This window comes from Ascaphus truei, chromosome 2 (assembly GCF_040206685.1).
Source record: "Ascaphus truei isolate aAscTru1 chromosome 2, aAscTru1.hap1, whole genome shotgun sequence".
In the NCBI taxonomy this organism is placed as follows: Eukaryota; Metazoa; Chordata; class Amphibia; order Anura; family Ascaphidae; genus Ascaphus; species Ascaphus truei.
The window spans coordinates 224,732,809-224,755,372 of record NC_134484.1 but is presented as its reverse complement, the minus strand read 5'-3'; positions in this window follow the sequence as shown (position 1 = coordinate 224,755,372).

Below are 22,564 nucleotides of genomic sequence, written 5' to 3'. Positions count from 1 at the left end.
GTGTGTGTGTGTGTGTGTGTGTGTGTGTGTGTGTGTGTGTGTGTGTGTGTGTGTGTGTGTACGCAGAGGGGCGGCAGTGTGTGGATATAGATATCTGCAGTGTAAGCGTATATAGAGGTGGTTTCATGTATTTACCATTTTATTTTAATTTAAAAAAATAGATAACTATACAAAAGTGTCAATTGTTTATGAAAATAGTCTACATTTAGCCTATAATAGTAATAATCCCTTCAGAACAGGGCATTACTGGCCAATAATGCCCTGGCTGGGTTAAAGTCCCTCGGCTTCGCCTCGGGCCTTCAACTCTTCCAGCCAGGGCATTATTGGCCAGTAATGCCCTGTTCTTCAGGGATAATTTTTAAATATTGAATACAGTAGATGAATGTGCAATGTTCCTTGAAAACAAAAAAGTGAATACTGAATCTACGTTTTAACAGTAATCAGCCTTTATCTCATTTTTTTTACCTAGGAGCGAATACACCTTTACATGTAACAGGAAAATTAACCCATTAGTACTAATAGTGATTTCAAATAATTAAGAGTACTTGCAAAAGTTTGAAACATATGAAGTATACACAGTATAAAATTAGGTATGTTTACCCAACCTGACAGACTAAGCTTTGCCAAAAGATGCTGATATATATAAAATTAAAAACAAATAGTAGATACCGTTCTGTGGACTGTATGATTTAGCTGCCCTACGGAGGCTCCCGATTTGGCTCCTGGATTCGTGCCATTTCCATCTGGCATCAGCTTCAAACTGTGGTTGGGACCATGCTAGTGGTACATCCATCTGCCCTTTGCGGTCACTGTGAGTCTCGGTGTGCCTGCACCTTCCATCTGCATGAGCTGGCTATTTCAGGCTCTCAAAGATACCTTTATGTGAACTTCCTATACAGTATGTGTATCTTGTAAGTGTGTATTGGCTTCCATTTTTATTAATAAACTTCCATCTTCTATACTTTGAAGATAATGCACTAGGGTGTGAGCTTTTCCTTTTCTTTTCTCATATACATACACACACACATATATCCCTCGCTCCCCCTACTCTGTTTGTCTCACACACACACATATATATATAAAAATATATATAAATATATATATATATATATTTTTTTTTTCTTAAAAGTTTTAGAGATTTAGGGGGCTATGCACTAAGCTCAATGGCTTTGCGTTCTGATGTTCGAACAAAGCAAGTTCGTTAAAAAGTGAGGCCGGGGACGCGATTCACTAAGTCTTTTAGCCCATTTTTTAACGTACCTGCTCAAAATAGCTCAGAACAGCCACAGCGTACGTGTTGCTTTTTTTCCCCCTGCTAGCGTTCTTAACCTTTACGTACGCTAGCTGAAAAAAAAGCGGCATGTAACATTTGCATGGAGATTTGCCATCTCCATGCAAGGCTGTTACAGGCAATCGTACACTAAATAAATACATTTTAATAATAGTGTACATGAGCAGGGGGTCTCAGGACCTGAACCGCATTGGTTTCAGGTCTGAGGACCCCCTACTTCAGGAGATACAGGCCCCGTTATGGGGTGCCGGTATCCCCTGCACTTTAAAGCTCCCGCGTCACGTGACCGGGACATTTCAATTCTGCAGGGGATACCGGCACCCCATAACGGGGCCTGTATCTCCTGAAGTAGGGGGTCCTCGGACCTGAAACCAATGCGGTTCAGCTCAGGAGATCCCCTGCACATCTACACTAGTATTAAAACACACATAACAATAAACAATAATTCCTTACCGTAGCGGCTATCCGCTTTGGTAATGAAGCTGCATTAATGTACATTTTAATAATAGTGTGTTTGAGCAGGAGGTCCCCTGAGCTGAACCGCTTTGATTTCTGCCTCAGAGGCCCCCTGCTTCCCGAGTTACAGGCCCCGGTTTGGGGCATCGGTGCCAGTGTTGCCGCCATCTTTATAGAGCCCACGTCGCGTCTTGGACGCTATAAAGATGGCGGCGACACTGGCACCCGATGCCAATGAAGGGGTTAAGGCACTAGCATGTTTATTGTTGACAATTGCCCCGAATAAACATAGCAATATACAACACACATCCCCCCGCCCCCTAACACATACAGTACTGTAATGGGCAAAAAAACTATTATCCACATATGGATAATAATGCATTTGCCCATTTTAAATACATATAAATTACAATAAATACAGTCAATATATATTACACTTACCTTATACAGGCACCCACGATGAAGGTCGTCTTCATCCTCATCTTCAGGTCCATGCCCCCTCCAATGCTGCAAAACATACACAAGAATAAAAACATCCAATGTATTGTCCCCTAACCCCTTAATCACCATAGCAGTTATTAACCGCTACAGTCATTAATGGGTTAACCCACCCTCACCCAGCACTCGGGAGGCCTGTGCTCTGATTGGCTACCGTACCATGTGTCGCCGGCCATCTTTGTTTTGATGACGTCATCTTAAAGGCAATTGAAACTCAGCCATTCTGATTGGTTGGCGTCATTGCCTTTAAATTACGTCATCATTTTTTATTTTTTTTGGCCAAATCCCATGTTTTTCACGGCCCAATCAGGACCGTGGGAAACATTTGACCAAAATGTGACGTCATAGGCCTATAAATGCCTATGTCACCTCATTTTGAAGCCAGTCGCCAAGGAGGGAACACCTCCCCTCCTAAGAAGAGAAGAATGGCGTGGCAGAAGAAGATGGAAGAAGACGGAAGAAGACGGAGAAGACCCCAAAGAAGAAAAGAAGACCCCAAGACTGACGGGAAGGATTACAAATAGAAGAAAGAAGACACCATTATGGATTGTAAGGGTTTATTATTTTATGGTTACCTGTGGATTGGTTCCAGTTCTTCCGGGTCGCCTGGATTTCGGTGAGTGGGCATCTAATGGTAAGTAAACAAAAGAAAAGTGTATTATTTTTACTTTTACAGGTTTTTTTGATATTTGATTCATGTCTTTTATTTTTTCAGTCCCATTTAATGCCCGTGAATGTATCTATTATGTACCTATGGCTATACATACATTTACGGACACTGAATGGGTGTATTCTATGTGATTTTCGGATGAAAATGCATTGTTTTTTATGCTCTATTAATGCCCCTATATGTTATGTATATCTATCTATATGTAAAGACATACAGGGATACTAATTGATTGTTTTGCTAATGTTTATGTTCTTTTCATGAATGGCTAATGTATTTATCAGCTTTATTTAGACATTGGTGTGAATAATATAAATTGTATTTAGTTACAGGTTATTTTTAATGGCTTCTTTATGGTAGTTAGATTAGAATGATGGTGGTTACTTTCAATTAGAATTCTTTTGGCAATGGTTTGGATTTAGGAATTGAATAGGGAATTGTATAATTATTTGTATTGTATTGTAATTTAGGAAATGGATTAATTGATTGATGGTAATTGTATTGATGTTGCTTAGAGTCTATTTGATTTTCATGATGGCATTGGTGGTTAGGGGACATTGTTCATAGTGTATTTTATTGTTACATATATTTTGCATAGTGTTACATGATGCACAGATTAATTGCATCATGTACACACTCAATGTAATTGTGTGATATTTCATATACATTTGTGTAGCTGCTGGTTTGTAGTTTTATATTTACAATTGCTGCTGGATTTATTTTAACATGCAATGTGGTGATTTTTAGATTAAGAATTCATATTTTGATTTATGCATGTTTTATGTGTTTCATAAAGGGCAACAAATCTATTATCCATATCTAGATAATAGTTATTTTGCACATTATTGTACTGTATGTGTTGTGGGGGGGGAATTTGATGTATTGAATGTATAGGTCCGGTTAATTTTTTTTACATATAGGGTTGGTTCCTTTTGGTTTGCGGGGGACCTCTAGAGACCACCTGTGGTATCCTCAGGCTTCTCATGGGTACCAGGCTGGCGGGTCCACAGGGGACACCTGCAGGGAAGAACCGGTGGCCCCACATCTGTCCCCAGACCCCCGTGGGAACCACCCGAGGCCCCTCAGACACCTGTGGGTCTGACCCAGGGCCCCCCAGACATTCGCGGGCCTACCGTGGGACCCCATTGTGGCCCACGGTGACCCGCGGAGACCACCTGGTGGACCATGGTTCCTGGTGGGACCCACCAACAGGCCTCCAGACCATGTGAAACATGATGCTGGTAACCTGTAGGTCTGTGAGGTGACCCGCCAGGCCCACCGGGGACTCCTGTGGGCCTGGGGTATGAACCCTGTAAGTAAAAGAATAAATAATGTGTAACGGGTATTCCACCCCACCCAATCGCAGGTACGGTGTTGGTGCGGAGAACATATAGTGTTACCAGGTGTGGTGCGTTTCCTGTTGGCTCACAGGAGGGCTGAGCTTCTGCCACGGGGAACCTGGGGCAATTATAGTATGAGTAACCCTGTACTCGGTGCAGCGCCTCCACCTGCGATGGTTCCTTACAGAGCAGGAATGGTTCCTCGCAGGACACATACAAATAATCACACGCCATAGGTATGATAACTAATTACATTACTTGGGAACATAACATACAATTAACATACACAGAATGACGGGTGTCCCTCGCTGGAGGAGACACTAGCTAAGGCGCCTCGCAGGACGCTTCCCTGACACCGGGTTATCCCACCCCATGTCCAGTGACCCCCCACCCAATGTCCCGCACTCTTGCAGAGAAAGGATATGGATGACTGGGCAGTCACTAAGGAAACTACTGGGCCCGTTGGTGCTCATTTAGATCCAAAGTACCTGCCCAAACACTCCCGTGCTCGGATCAGCAACTGGCTTCGTAAAGGATCCAGTGACCGAAGAACACCGGAACCACCTCCAGGACGATCCCACCCGGAGAACTGCTGCAGCCGCAATGACGAACTGTGCCCACCTCGCTGCACGGAGGCGCAGCATGCGCTGAGTCCCTAACTGACTCTTATGAACTACGGGGACACTCACTGTACTATAGGCCGTCCCTACAGCACAGCAACCTGGAATGGCTTAAGGGGAAACTCCTAGGGCCTACGGGGTAGCCTATCCTATGCAAGTGGGTCCCTGACCCCCTGCACCCGCACTACCTCTTCCCGTACCGCCCAAGTCCCCTATGCCGCACTACTATCTAACTCTTCCCCGAGTCTGCAGCAACGTACTGCAACCTGCTGGGTGCTTGCAGCCAACGTGCTGCACAACACTGTGCCTTCTTGTCAGAGCTCACAGCACTGACAGTCGTGACTCTGACAAGACAGCACCACACTCTCACTAAGGGCAGCGTCCCTAACTAGGGCCGTCCCTTATCAATTTCCCACTAACCTGGTGGGGAGTTGGGGCCTACCTGGGATATGGGGGACCTTACTTGGTGCAGGAGCTTCACTTGCTCCCTGCACCCTTCCTTCCCCTTCTGCTCCCCAGCTCCAACTGCCGTTCTCAGCACGCGAAATGTATCTTATCTGTCTCCAGCGCAATCCTGCAGCCCTATTGGCTCCTATGAGGCACCTGGTGCCTGCCTCGCTAGGCTCCATGGGAGTTGTAGTCCCGGGGAGGCTATCTCTGTATTGGGGCCACGTGCGCACTTGCCCTGCGCATGCGCGAGTCTGCAATGGCCGCCGCAACCTCTCCCTTGCTGTCCCTACACTCGCGCTACTTTCTAAGGGCTGCCTTGACTCTCTAAGCTAATTCTGCGTATGCGCGGTCCCGCGCACGCTCACGCAACTTGTCATGGTGGCCCCCGCTAGCCTGGTGCACCGCCATAGCTCCAGGGACGCCGAGCGCTCCCTGCACTGGCCCCCACCTTCGTGAATAGCTGGCGGGTCTTTCGCTGCCTCCGACGGCACCCGCGACCGCGCTGACACAAAGGAGCGGGGTCTCTGGTGACCGAGGGGCACCCATGCTACACATGTATTTATGGGGTGCACAGGGGGTGGGTTATGTATTTAATAAATATAATGATGTTTATTGTGGGGCAGTGTATTGTTTTTATTGTGGGTACTGGGGGTGGGGGAAGGGGATATTGGCCCCAACGGTATGTGGGTAGGCATCCCGGCTGGGTAGTGGGTGAGGTTGGTTAGGCCTCATGGGGTGGGGGGTTAGTGGGGCAGGGTATGTAGGCCTCCCATGTGGTGGGTGAGGGTGGGTTAACCCCTTAATGACTGTAGCGGTTAATAACTGCTATGGTGATTAAAGGGTATGAGGACATTACATTGGCTGCTTTTATTCTTGTGTATGTTTTGCAGCATCGGAGGGGGCATGGGAAGGATGAAGATGAGGTTGAAGATGGCCTTCATCGTGGGTGCCTGTATAAGGTAAGTGTAATATATTTTTACTGTATTTATTGAAAGTTATATGTATTTAAAATAGGCAAATGCATTATTATCCATATGTGCATAATAGTAATTTTGCCCATCACTGTATAGTATGTCTTAGGGGGGTGTATTTAGTTATAAATATTGTTTATTATTTTTGGAGGCGCAATATTGGTACCGCAGACCGCGGATACACCAGGACTCCCGCGGGGACCCCGGGACGGCCGCGGGGACCCCCGGACTCCTGCAGGGACCCCCGGACGGTGAGCCAGGGACCCCGGACCCCCGCTGGGTCAGCCAGGGAAACCCGAGCGACCCCTGGACTCTCTCGGGGGACCCCTGTGGGGTCAGCCGTGGACACCCGCCGGCATGTTGTATGGGTTTTGCGCATGCAAAAATAATTTTTTCTAAGTCCAGCTTTTTTTGCGTATACCTTGAGCTGACGTGTTCAGATCAACGCAACTTTCGCGTACGCTAAGGTTGCATTGCTTTGCGCAACCCGCTTAAGGGCAGGATTTAACGCAAACAGGGTAACGAACGAGCAGTTTCAGAGCGCAAAGTGCCTGTTTGCGTTGCTTAGTGCATCGGGTTCAGCGCAACATCACGTTCTAAGAGCACTTTGCGCTCTAAAAGTGACTTAACGGAGCTTAGTGCATGACCGCCTTTGATTTCATTTTCCACTATCTTTTTTCCCACAAATAAAAGCACAACTACCAATCTTTGGGCTTATAAAAAAAAAAAACACTGCAGCTTCTCATTGTTTGTGTACAAAGTAAGTAGATAATTGTCTCATTTTGGTGAAACTGCAGACAGTTGGTCCTAATTATTTTCGTATTTGCAGAAAATACTTGGAAAAGATGTTGCCAAGTTAGAAGGGAATAAAACAGGTTCAGATGAAAGCGAAAACACAAGATAAAAAAAGATGCTTTCAAGATAAGGGAGGATATTTCAGACACAGGTGAGCATTAAATGATCACCTTTTTCTTTTCAGTTCTGATAAACACATTCTATAGAGTACTGTGGCACTGTCAATTATCACATGAGTAAAGTAACACTTATATTTGTTATAAAGACTTAGGGAAATGTTCACTGCCACATCAGAAGAAAAGCACAGCTTGTGCTGGTCACATGAAGAAAAAAGACAGTGTGATCAATATCTCAGAAAGCTTTTTCTTTGTACAAAAATGGAAAAGGTGAGCTATTTGAAACGAGGTATAGATAAATGAAGAACTGTCTCTCAGATACACCTTACTGTATTTCTGTCTGAACCCCCTCTATCCAACACCGTGAGAAGCGAGGTAATTATATAGTTAATTCACTTGTTAGGGTTGTAATTATGTGCTGAAAATGTGTTAATTTCCTATAGACAACCACAAACACTTTGGGTGGGACTCATCAAGCCGCAATGTTAGTTATTGCATCTTTATCCGGTGGCAATTGTCTTTGAATTGATTGGCAGTTACCACTGGATTTGGGATTCACTGCATGTAATCTTGATGAATTCCCAGGCCTTTGTTTCAAAAAAGCATCCAATAATTATCTTGGATGTTCCATGTCAATATAATTCTATTGTGTTATAGGGAGAGGGATACATTGCTTTACAATTAATTTAAAACATATCTGGAACTGCTACTGGTCATTTTTTGAGGTTTTCAACCCCATATATTTATTTATTCCTTTGGTGACAGACCTGTTTTGTAGTCACGCATCTCCTGTTAGAGTTATCTTCTTATCCAGTCTGATTTACTGTTCTACTGTTCTCCTTTCCTCTTGAAACTTACCTTCAGTTTTTTCCTATTGTTCTCATCATAATTTTGTAAGGATCTTAGATTGAAGGATGAACAACAAACAACTAACTAAATACACTCTCTACAAGCGCTAGATCCAACTGACGATGATGTTGGTGATGATGGTATATGAAGATGTTTTTTTCTGCCTCTGTCAATAATTCCACGTATTGTTCGAATAATTTATTCAGAGACAATAGAAAGCAATCTGCATCATATTCGCCTTTACAGGCATTCTCAGTTTTACTCGAGAACTGCAATTTCTGCTGGTATTACTTCAAAACATAATTGTCAGCAGTTCTGATTTCAATACATACAGACAAAACAATTACTGTATACCTCATCTACGGACATCTGCACCTGCCCAAATATAGGCTTGCCCCGATTTCAAACCATCTTTCTCCAACAGTTCTCTTATCAGTGTGTTAATTAAAACCTGCTATCTCCGATCCTGTCCTCCCCTACATTCTCTCACCATCTCATACAGTACATTTCTATAGCCTCTTTGTATTATTACCTTATACTTTCTTTCCTCTGCTATTTCTAAAGTTTACTATTTTGGTGCGAGCTACAGTATGCAGTTAGTGTGACAACAGACATTATGGTGTCTCTGTTATTAAGACTTAAAATCATACCATCTTCAATGTGCTGAGAACCAGGAGCTGTTAAGACTGTCATTCACTGTAGTGATGATTCTAGATTATACTGTATTTGTATTTAATTTGTTACCAGTTATGACACTCTGACTTACAGTAGATTTTAATATAAATTTGCATCCCAAGATGGACAAACTGGAAACCATAAATGTTGTTTAATTAGATTTTTCTCTGTTGGCTTTGTCCACCTTTCGTAGTTGTTAAAACACAATTGTGCCCTGACAAAGCGGTATCACGTGAAATGCGCGCGTCGAGGATCAATCACATGCATGCGCATGCAGAGGCAGGACATGTATTAAACAACACACGAGATTTGGCTACACTGCTGCTGCATTGTTGCGGTTACCTGACTCTTTGTAAAACTAGCAAATATAATAGACCTCACGGCTTCTCTGTGTGCTCACGGGCTCATGTCTAGTTTAACTCACCGTTACTCTGAAAGAGAAATGAACCAATTAGGTTGTTAAATTGCATTGGTATATCTGGAGGCCGATTCTGCTAACACCACGAAAGAGAAAGAGAAAGAGAAAAAGTCTTTCTATAGACGAAACGCGTCAGAGTGGTGCTATGTATGCTCACTGTGGAGTTTAAATAAAGTTTTTTATATTTTTCCAAGCATTGGTTGTGTGGAGTGCTGTGACCACGGTTACCAATTCCTCCACTTCACACGTCATATCCGGATAGGAGCACGCCGACACCACGAGGAGCAAAGATGGCCACCGGAGCGTTCTTGTAGCAGCATTGCAGAACGGGTATCGTGAGTACATTATGGATATATGCTGAAATGTTTTTTGGGCAGATGTGAGGCTACTTGGCACCGCACTGTGATCTACCTTGGGGTCTTTTCTCTGAAGAGGCTCCGCTGTATTTCTATGGATTGACCAGCCCACTGCCTGTACCATCACTGCTATTCCTCATCAATACCTGTATGGCTTATATACAAGTGGTGTCAGCTCCAAGTTCTATGGGATGCATGCAGATTCAATAGTGCTGTGGTTTCGGAGACTCGGTACTCAACAGGTTAATACCCAAGTGTTCTTGTTACAATACAAAAAACACATATGATGTCTGTCTGTATGCAAATGCAATATTTTCTTAAAGGTGTACATTTATAAGTAACATGACATATCTACTTCTTTCAAAGATGCTGGCATCTCCATTCCACAGAATGGAAGTATCCAAACACATTTTACATACTCTACACATGCTGTAAACATGATTTAGACACTTTGCTACCTACATTTTTCATTTTCACTCGTGCTGTGAGACACAGTACAGGCATACCCCGCATTAACGTACGCAATGGGATCAGAGCATGTATGTAAAGCGAAAATGTACTTAAAGTTAAGCACTACCTTTTCCCACTTATCGATGCATGTACTATACTGCAATCATTATATACGTGCATAACTGATGTAAATAACGCATGTGTAACAGGCTCTATAGTCTCCCTGCTTGTGCACAGCTTCGGTACAGGTAGGGAGCCGGTATTGCTGTTCAGGACGTGATGACAGGCGCATGCGTGAGCTGCTGTTTTCCTATTGAGCGATATGTACTTACTCGCGAGTGTACTTAAAGTGAGTGTACTTAAAGCGGGGTATGCCTGTATACTGTACATAAGAATTTTATGTTAAATGTCAATGCAATTCTTATATTTTTCACAATTTTAGTAATTTTAGATATCTTAAATGTTTTAACCTCATTTATATTAAATTAGAAAAGCAAAAAAAAAGATGTGAACATGACAATAACATTTTGAATGATATACATTGTATTGGTGTGCCATTTTTCAGATAGCTCATAATCATGACCCTTTAAATGAGTCATATAAATACTATGAAGAAATACATGAGAATATTGTGTTATATAGTCGATCTTTCATGTATTCATAAAACTTCTACATGTGTGTAATTGTATGAAGCATTGACATGAAATATTACTATTGCGGTTTGTCAAGTTGCCATACAACAAATGTAACTGTTGTTAGGGACACATACCAGGTTACTGATACAAGATATCCCCATGTCATCAGCTCATACCCCTGCAGGAATAGCAAAATAATGTATGTATAATTGTTAATTAAGTGTCAATTATACAATTAAGTAAGGCATGTCAACAATAACATTTATATAACTATTTGCTATCACAGCTCCTCCTAACTAATTGTAGTGAAGTATATAACGGTTATAATGCAGTGTAAAGGTAATAAAAACATTATATATGTTTGAATGTACAGACGTTGGTAAATATAAATATAACTAATTCTCTGCATATTCATCACTACTGTACATCAATATCTCTTAGATTAATGCAAAACTTTGAGCATTGCATGATGCACACATTGTAGAGGAGGGGGGGGGCATGCTTTAGAGAATGACCAATGTGTTAAACACTCACATATCATTGTCAGATGAACTCAAATTTCGACAGAGCGGGATCCTATGATTAGAAACACACAATGAAATGTGCCACACATCACGAGATGAGTATATATTATCTCATATGTAAATGAAATTCTTACAAGTGAAATCATTTTCTAATAAACTTTGGTGGGTCTACACCCCACTGGCTGTATGCTCCCTAAAACCTGAAGGAGGCATAGGAGGATCCTCCTCTATATCCTCCTGAATGTTACCTTGAAGATTGTGACATAGTGCAATGTTGTGCAGAATGCAACAACAAATCACTATGTCACCAACCTTCTGTGGCAAATACTGTAAGGCCCCACCAAATATATCAAGACATTTCAACTGACTTTTGAACAGTCCAAATGTCCTCTCAATCACCAAGCGGGTGCATACATTGGCTGCATTATATCGTTCCTCTGCAGGGCTTTAATTATAACCCAGTGGGGTCAGAAGCCATGCCGGCTTCCAAATCCTGAGTCACCTACAAGAGCGTTAAAACACATGAATGTTAATTTGATATGTAAGAAATAGTAGAAACATTGCCTATTGCCATGTCCTATTACATGAATCAGAAAGTAAAGAATAGTTCATTTAAACTCAAGTTCCAGCACTCACTGACTATACAATAATAGATCAAACAAGGTAAATGCAAAAAAATGTAATAATTTAATATCAGAACAAAACCATATAACTAAACCTGGAGTGATGTGGCACTAGTGGGTAAACAATAGACGCTACAACATGTGTGGTAAGGGACAGTGAACACAGGGATAGGGAGTGTAATAAACAATAGAAAAGGACAGTGGGGGAATAACAAAACTAATGGGGTGAAACTCCACCTACTATTCCCACAGTTGTCTGAAAAGAAGCAGAAGCAAGAAAATGTAATGAGCTCAACAATTTAACAAGGCCAGGCACTGCTTGACTCCTGTCTGTTGAAAGCTCTAAATTTTATCTTAACTCCTCATAGAGTTCAAAGATAGCCGCAGCGCTCAATCGATAGAGGCTGGTGACCTCGGCCTCACTTAACCCCTCTAGGGAGCATTTTGTTCTTAAATGTCGGGGTGCCAATGCAAGCCCTACAGGGAATTGTAACTCCATCGCTCTACTTTCACTCCTCTCTCTCCTCTCTCTCAATATCCTTTATTGTAAGAGAATATCCCTCTTCCTTCTCACAAAGCACTCCATCAAACCACAATTCGCCATGACATCCATTTCCCCCTCAAAGGTAAATGTTTCCTTGTATCCTTTAAATAGGCAGCCTAATAAGCCACATTAGTGTAAAGGGGGGCACATGTGTTGTATATTATGTTGAACATTTCTATTATAGTAATCCAAGCAGGCATTATAGTTTGATTGAGATGTGTTACACACATAATATAAAATGATTTAATCTGAAAAGAAACACAATTCATTAATCCACAGTCAAAGCACTGATGTGACTCAATCTGACTAATTCTTGTTAAAAATCACATAATCATGCTATTTGTATGTAACATGTTGAGTCATGAAGGTGTTAAATCACAAGAAGTTATTTGTTTCTAGAGAGGTGTGGCAGAAGGTTAGATTACAGCAGCGGCAGCTTTTATTCTTACAAATCACCGGCTTTTACCTGGAATGTTCCTGGAATGCCACGCTGTTCACCTGGAGCCTGCCGCGCTCCTTTTGCCTTCCCAGCCAGGCACATGCCCGGTTGACGCGCGGTTGATGTGCTAATTGATAATGGTTCAGGATTTACTAGGCTGCAATGCTTTGCGTGTCCGCCAGATGGCATAAATTCATGAATTGTAATGCAGTATATATATGTATACAGTATATATATATATATATATATATATATATATATATATATATATATATATATATATAGTTTAAAAGCTGTGTTTAAAACAGCATGCAGTGGCTTGAGGATTGGCTTGTGTAATACGAGCTTGAGACAAAAGGTGGCACTGAGTGCTCATTTGCATGTCATTTCCCAGAATCCCTTGCTGCAGTGGAAGCGCTGTATGCTGGGTTACAATGGGGAAAGACAGGGTTGCAGACCTGTCTAAGACATGCAAATGAACATACAGTAATATTTACAGTTGCTTTATGCTTTACTGTGGAGGGTTTTTGTCACTTTTTTTACCCACCATAACCTTAATGACAGTGGTGATTACCTAGTCTAGTCTCAAACCTGCAAGCCATTAAGACCAGCATCACACTGATGATACCCATCAAGGTTGAAACATGTATGTGAGTAGGTCTAATGGCTTTGCATCTCATCCCAGCCTCTGTTTAAAAGCTGTGTTTAAAACAGCATGCAGTGGCTTGAGGATTGGCTTGTGTAATACAAGCTTGAGACAAAAGGTGGCACTGAGTGCTCATTTGCATGTCATTTCCCAGAATCCCTTGCTGCAGTGGAAGCGCTGTATGCTGGGTGACAATGGGGAAAGACAGTGTTGCAGACCTGTCTAAGACATGCAAATGAACATACAGTAATATTTACAGTTGCTTTATGCTTTACTGTGGAGGGTTTTTGTCACTTTTTTTACCCACCATAACCTTAATGACAGTGGTGATTACCTAGTCCAGTCTCAAACCTGCAAGCAATTAAGACCAGCCTCACACTGATGATACCCATCAAGGTTGAAACATGTATGTGAGTAGGTCTAATGGCTTTGCATCTCATCCCAGCCTCTGTTTAAAAGCTGTGTTTAAAACAGCATGCAGTGGCTTGAGGATTGGCTTGTGTAATACGAGCTTGAGACAAAAGGTGGCACTGAGTGCTCATTTGCATGTCATTTCCCAGAATCCCTTGCTGCAGTGGAAGCGCTGTATGCTGGGTGACAATGGGGAAAGACAGGGTTGCAGACCTGTCTAAGACATGCAAATGAAAATACAGTAATATTTACAGTTGCTTTATGCTTTACTGTGGAGGGTTTTTGTCACATTTTTTACCCACCATAACCTTAATGACAGTGGTGATTACCTAGTCTAGTCTCAAACCTGCAAGCCATTAAGACCAGCCTCACACTGATGATACCCATCAAGGTTGAAACATGTATGTGAGTAGGTCTAATGGCTTTGCATCTCATCCCAGCCTCTGTTTAAAAGCTGTGTTTAAAACAGCATGCAGTGGCTTGAGGATTGGCTTGTGTAATACGAGCTTGAGACAAAAGGTGGCACTGAGTGCTCATTTGCATGTCATTTCCCAGAATCCCTTGCTGCAGTGGAAGCGCTGTATGCTGGGTGACAATGGGGAAAGACAGGGTTGCAGACCTGTCTAAGACATGCAAATGAACATACAGTAATATTTACAGTTGCTTTATGCTTTACTGTGGAGGGTTTTTGTCACTTTTTTTTACCCACCATAACCTTAATGACAGTGGTGATTACCTAGTCTAGTCTCAAACCTGCAAGCCATTAAGACCAGCCTCACACTGATGATACCCATCATGGTTGAAACATATATGTGAGTAGGTCTAATGGCTTTGCATCTCATCCCAGCCTCTGTTTAAAAGCTGTGTTTAAAACAGCATGCAGTGGCTTGAGGATTGGCTTGTGTAATACGAGCTTGAGACAAAAGGTGGCACTGAGTGCTCATTTGCATGTCATTTCCCAGAATCCCTTGCTGCAGTGGAAGCGCTGTATGCTGGGTGACAATGGGGAAAGACAGGGTTGCAGACCTGTCTAAGACATGCAAATGAACATACAGTAATATTTACAGTTGCTATATATATATATATATATATATATATATATATATATATATATATATATATATATACTGTATGACAACAACCCCTATATCCCCTAACATAGAGTACTGTACACATACAGTACTGTATATGCACATCAATGATACTATAGGCCGGCGGGGGCGATATGTGTTTGCAGCAGAGAGAGATCCGCTTCTGTCTCGGCGCAAACATCGGCACATTAAAAATTATTTAAAATACATTTTTATTCATAGTGTAGATGTGCAGGGGGTCTCCGGAGCTGAACCGTGTTGGTTTCAGGTCCGGGGACCCCCTGCTCCCTGAGATACAGCCCCCTTTATGAGGTGCCAGTATCCCATTGCATTTGAAGGTCCCGATCACGTGACCGCGGCATGTAAACAAAGCAGAGGGATACCAACACCCCCTAAAGGGGCCTGTATCTCGGGAAGCAGGGGGTCCCCGGACCTAAAACCACAGCGGTTCAGCTCCGGAGACCCTCTGCACATGTACAGTATAAATAAAACACATATATAAATAAACACTCGTTCCTTACCTTAGCGGCTATATGCTATGGTAATGAAGCAGCAATTCTGTATTTTAATAATATTGTACAGTGAGCAGGGGGTTCCCTGAGCCAGAAATTAATGCTCAGGTGACCCCCTGCTCCTGCACAATATTATTAAAATACAGAAATGCTGCTTCATTACCATAGCTGATAGCCGTTAAGGCAATGAAGGGGTTAACCCACCGTGCCCACTTTATTGTGGGTAGCGGGGGTGGGTGAAGGGGGTATGTGGCTCTTGGTGTGAGTTTAGGACTTACGGGGGGGTTGCGGGTGCACTTAACCCATTCACAGCAGTAGCAGTTAATACCACTACGGTCATGAAGGGGTTAACCCCTCCCTCTACCCCCCCCGCAAGCCCTAAACAACCATAGTTGGGGCTAATACCCCCTTCACCCACCCCCGCTACCCACAATAAAAAACATTCACACATAGCAGCCGCCCAAAAAATAAATAAATAAATCTAAATAAATAAATAAATACATGAATATAAATAAATACATTTAAAATACATTTTTATTCATATTGTACATGTGCAGAGGGTCTCCGGAGCTGAACCGCATTGATTTCAGGTCCGGGGACCCCCTGCTCCCCGGGATACAGCCCCCTTTATGAGGTGCCGGTATCCCTCAGCATTTAAAGGTCCCGATCACGTGACCGCGGCATGTAAACCAAGCAGAGGGATACTGGCACCCCCTAAAGGGGCCTGTATCTCGGGGAGCAGGGGGTCCCCAGACCTAAAACCAAAGCGGTTCAGCTCCGGAGACCCCCTGCACATCGACACTATGAATAAAAATGTATTTTAAATTTATTTATTTCTATTCATGTATTTATTTATTTATTTAGATTTATTTATTAATTGTGCTGCTGCTGTGTGTGAATTTTTTTTATTGTGGGTAGTGGGGGTGGGTGAAGGGGGTATTAGCCCCAACGGTGGTTGTTTAGGGCTTGCAGGGGGGTAGCGGGTGCACTTAACCCCTTCACTAAGTGCACCCGCAACCCCCCCGCAAGTCTTAAACTCACACGAAGGGCCAAACACCCCCTTCACCCACCCCCGCTACCCACAATAAAAAAAATTCACGTACAGGATCCCCACAATTAATAAATAAATCTAAATAAATAAATAAATACATGAATATAAATAAATATATACAGTAGAGGCAACTCTTATTCTAACAAAAACCAGTGGCAATTCCCCAAAAAACCCAGGAAACACCCAGGTACATTCTGAATACATGCCTTAAACTTTCCTTAAACTAGCCCCAGCATTTCTGCATTGATTAATTGCCTATCAGATTAACAGCGGGGGTCCCTGGCAGTCCCATTCAGACTGAATTGGACTGCCAGGGATCCCTGCTGTGTTAATCCTATGGGTCGTTAGTCAATGCAGAAATGCCTTAAACGTGCCTCAAACTAGCCCAGCACATACCCAGCACATACCCAGCACATACCCAGAATGTAACCCGGCTAATTTACGGCAAATGTTAGAATAAACGTTGCCTCTACTGTATGTATATATATATATACAGTATATATATATACAGTTTATATATATATATATATATATATATATATATATATATATATATATATATATATATACAGTATATATATATATATATATATATATATATATATATATATATATATATATATATATATATATATATATATATATATATATATATATATACATACAGTAGAGGCAACGTTTATTCTAACATTTGCCGTAAACTAGTACAGTATATAATAACAATCCCTATACATATATATACTGTATATATATATACTGTATATATATATATATATATATATATATATATATATATATATATATATATTATATATATATATATATATATATATATATATATATATATATATATATATATATATATATATATATATATACACACACAGTATATACACACACATGATTATTATATATATACTGTATATATATATATATATATATATAGTATATACACACACATGATGAACCAATATAAATTAAATGTAGAAGGGTTATCAAAACCATACTGTCCTACAAATAACACTTCTCCATACAGACACACTACATTACAATGAATTTCCTTTAATAATCCTAACTGATCTTACAATCTAAATCATCAAATGACAAAGAAAAACCTCACATTCCAATCTCAATACATTGCATTTACATTGTATAAATGATGCATAAAATCTATGCACCATATACATTCTGCAAATGAATGTTAACAATATCATTGCAAGCAAAATACAAACACTTCCAAACAAGTCAACTATTTTAACCAATCAAGTAAACAAAACTCAATTAGCAACCATTATTTACATCCCTAAACAATTGACAGTCCATCCCGAACAATGAAACAATTAACTAATTCATGCCTCAAGCAGAACAATTCAGCATATGAAAAAAATATACAAAGTACCAACCGGAATACAAACTTTAAAACCAAAGCTAGCCCTGACCTCCCTCAAACACACAATACAATATCAACAATTACATCTATCTAATTTTAAAATACTTTAAACTCACAATAAAGCATAGCTGCATAGTCAAATTAATTTAAAACTCATCAAATCAAGCTTTTAAAACAACTTCATTTCTTACCCTGTATGTATATATCTCTCTAGACATATATACATACATACATACAGTGGCAAGAAATGATATACCACAAAAAAAATACACATGTTAAAAAAGCTTTTAAAAAAATTAACAAGTTAAATAAAATACATTTCTTTAGTTCACTTACCATTACTTGCCCCCACCGACTCCCGTTGCACAACTTACTCACGAACCAATCCACGAACAGGAACCCATAAAATAATAAACCATACAAAAAAATAAACATTAAATTAAAAATCCAAATCAATCCACGGGTCTTCTACTTGTAATCCATCTTTATCTTCATCTGTATTCTTCTTTCTTCTATCTTCTTCCGGGCAGGGCGGGGTCTTCTTTCACAATTTTCTTCATATGGTTCCCACGGCCCTGATTGGGCCGTGAAACCATGTGTTTTGGCCGATTAAAATAAAAATGATGACGTCACTTAAAGGCAATGACAGCACAGCCAATCAGAATGGCTTTGCTACAATTGCCTTTAAGATGACGTCATGAAAAGACACATGGCCGCCCTCACATGCTATGGTAGCCAATCAGAGCATGGGAACTCCATCCATACTCTGATTGGCTCTAGTATACCATGTGACAGAGGCTTGGGGGGAAAAAGGATACCCCAACGGTATGTGGGTAGGCCTCCCTTGTGGGTGAGGGTGGTTAGGCCTCACGGGGGGGGTTAGTGTGGGAGGGTATGTAGGCATCCCGAGTGGTGGGTGAGGGTGGGTTAACCCCTTAATGACTGTAGCGGTTAATAACCGCTATGGTGATTAAGGGGTTAGGGGACATTACATTGGATGTTTTAATTTTTGTGTCTATTTTGCAGAAGCAGAGGGGCCATGGCCAGGATGGGGGTGGTAACGGTATGTGGGTAGGGGGTGAGGGTGGTTAGACCTCACAGTATGCACATCGGGGCCCCCCCTCCCCACATTACATACACTGCACTCACAGCAATACAGGCAGGGAGATTTAACAGAAACATTAGGGGGAGTGGGCTTTATACAGATCACAGTCAAGGAGTGGGGTTATAACCCACTCCCCCTCTCCACATTTACATAAACTGCACTCACAGCAACACAGGCAGAGAGATTTAACAGAAACATTAGGGGAGAGTGGGCTTTAAACAGATAACACTCAAGGCAGAGAGATTTAACAGAAACATTAGGGGGGAGGGGGCTTTAAACAGATTACACTCAAGGCAGAGAGATTTAACAGAAACATTAGGGGGAGGGGGCTTTACACAGATTACACTCAAAGCAGGGAGATACAGGGGGTGTACTGTACTGTATGTTGTTTATTGCAATGCTTCAATGTGTGTACAGTATAATGTTTTTTACAATTAGATAGATGTAATCCTTGGTATTGTAAGGGTTAGCGTTGGTTTTAAATTTTGTATTCTGGTTGGTACTTATATATTGATTTTTGTTTACTTGATTGCTTAAAATAGTTGACTTGTTTGAATTTATCTGTATTTTGCTTGCAATGATATTGTTCACATTAATTTGCAGAATGTATATGGTGCATAGATTTTATGCATCATAAATACAATGTAAATGCAATGTATTGATTGGAATGTGAGGTTTTTCTTTGTCATTTGATGATTTAGATTGTAAGATCCGTTAGGATTATTAAAGGAAATTCATTGTAATGTAGTGTGTCTGTATGGAGAAGTGTTATTTGTAGGACAGTATGGTTTTGATAACCCTTCTACATATATTTGTATATTGGTTCATCATGTGTGTGTATATACTGTATGTATATATATATATATATATATATATATATATATATATACTGCTGCGGCCGAGTTTATTCGAGCATTTGCCCGTTCTCGGCCGCAGCAGTAACCTGACGCGCGCCGGAGGGTGCCGGGCGTGCGCCGAAGCCTCGGAGGAGAGGCCCGCCGATCAGGGCTTCCCCCTCTCCTTACCGGGTCCGCCGGGTTACCCCGGAACATCCCGCCGCCGTCGTGACATCCACGCGACACCAGGGCTCCCTCGGGGCACCCGATGATGCGTGACCGTGCATCGGTGATGCGCGGCACGCTGAGGGAGTGCGGCTCGCAAGCCGGGACATTTCCCGGCTTGCGGAATGAGCCGCACTCGGATAAAGTGTGCCGCCTGTGTATATATATATATATATATATATATATATATATATATATATATATATATATATATGTAGAGGTATCAGTACCGTGTTAGCCGAGCTTCAATAATCAAAAAATAAATAGATGATACCGTTCTGTGGCTAACGAAATGCTTTTATTTGTGCGAGCTTTCGAGATACACTGATCTCTTCTTCCGGCGATGTTACAATGAATGAAGCAAGGATTACTTAAAAACAGTGTCTCTTGGAATGTTATCTGTGCTGGTCCTTCCCCCGATGTGGATGTGTTTTATGGCTAGAGCCATTGATAAAGGTCCTGTTTTTAGGACCGAAACGTTGGTGTTTTGTGCCTGCTTTACTAATACAATTCTTTTTGCTAATAAGTGTGCTGTCTATTCCTTGCTGTGCATACTTTGGATTCCCTGGATTCTCTTGTCTGCCTGGTAAGGAGCCTTTGATTATATTCATTCATATGGGACTAAGCACCTGTCTTCATCTGTATTTGTGTGCCATCTACTCTGTTACCTATATATATATATTACAGTGTATATTATATATATATTACAGTGTATATATATATATATATATATATAAATATATATATATATATACAATATATATATATACAGTATACACTGGCGACACACTTTATTGAAGTGTGGCCAGTTCCGCAAGCCGGGAGATTTCCCGGCTTGCAAGTGGCAGCCCCTCGGCGTGCCGCGCGTCACCGATGCACGGTCACGCGTCATCGGGTGCCTGCGCCCCCTGCACGCGCGTCCAGGGCTCCCCGAGGGAGCCCTGGTGTCCCGCGATGTGTGGGACGGTGGCAGGGGGTTCCGGGGGACCCGGCGAACCCGGAGAGGAGAGGGGGAAGCCGCGATCGGCGAGCCTCTCCTCCGCTGCTTCGGCGCGTGCCCGGCACCCTCCGGCGCGTGCCAGGTAACTGCTGCGGCCGAGAACGGGCAAATGCTCGAATAAACTCGGCCGCAGCAGTATATATGTATAGGGATTGTTATTATATATATACTGTATATATATATATATATATATATATATATATATATATATATATATATATATATATATATATACTGTATATATATACATATATATTTATTTATATTCATGTATTTATTTATTTATTTAGATTTATTTATTAATTGTGGGGCTGCTGTGCATGAATTTTTTTTATTGTGGGTAGCGGGGGTGGGTGAAAGGGGTATTTGGCCCTTGGTGTGAGTTTAGGACTTGCGGGGGGGTAGCGTGTGCACTTAACCCCTTCACGACCGTAGCAGTTAATACCGCTACGGTCGTGAAGGGGTTAAGTGCACCCGCTACCCCCCCGCAAGCCCTAAACAACCACCATTGGGGCTAATACCCCCTTCACCCACCCCCACTACCCACAATAAAAACAATTCACACACAGCAGCAGCACAATTAATAAATACATCTAAATAAATAAATAAATACATGAATAGAAATAAATACATTTAAAATACATTTTTATTCATAGTGTAGATGTGCAGGGGGTCTCCGGAGCTGATCCGCTTTGGTTTTAGGTCTGGGGACCCCCTGCTTCCCGAGATACAGGCCCCTTTAGGTTGTGCCGGTATCCCTCTGCTTGGTTTCCATGCCGCGGTCACGTGATCGGGACCTTTAAATGCAGAGGGATACCAGCACCTCATAAAGGGGGCTGTATCTCGGGGAGCAGGGGGTCCCCGGACCTGAAACCAATGCGGTGCAGCTCCGGAGACCCCCTGCACATCTACACTATGAATAAAAATGTATTTTAAATGTATTTATTTATATTCATGTATTTATTTATTTATTTATTTAGATTTATTTATTTATTATGCTGCTGCTGTGTGTGAATTTTTTTTATTGTGGGTAGTGGGTAGTGGGTGTGGGTGTGGTTATTTACACGGGATCCCCCTCCCCACATTTACATACAGTACACTGCACTCAGAAACACAGGCAGGGAGATTTAATCGACACAATAGGAGGAGGGGGCTTACACAGATTAGTCAAAGCAGGGAAGCTTAGCAGACACAATAGGGGGAGGTTTTTTTACATAGATTACAGTCAAGGCAGGGAAGTTTAACACACACAATAGGGGGAGGGGGTTTTACATAGATTAGTCAAGGCAGGGAAGTTTAACACACACAATAGGGGGAGGGGGTCTTACACAGGTTACAGTCAAGGCAGGGAGGTTTAACACACACATTAAAAATATGTATTTAATGTATTTATTGTTTATTCTGCCTTAACCCTTCATTGCCTTAGCGGCTATCAGCTATGGTAATGAAGCAGCATTTCTGTATTTTTAATAATATTGTGCAGGAGCAGGGGGTCATCTGAGCATTAATTTCTGGCTCAGGGAACCCCCTGCTCACTGTACAATATTATTAAAAATACAGAAATGCTGCTTCATTACCAT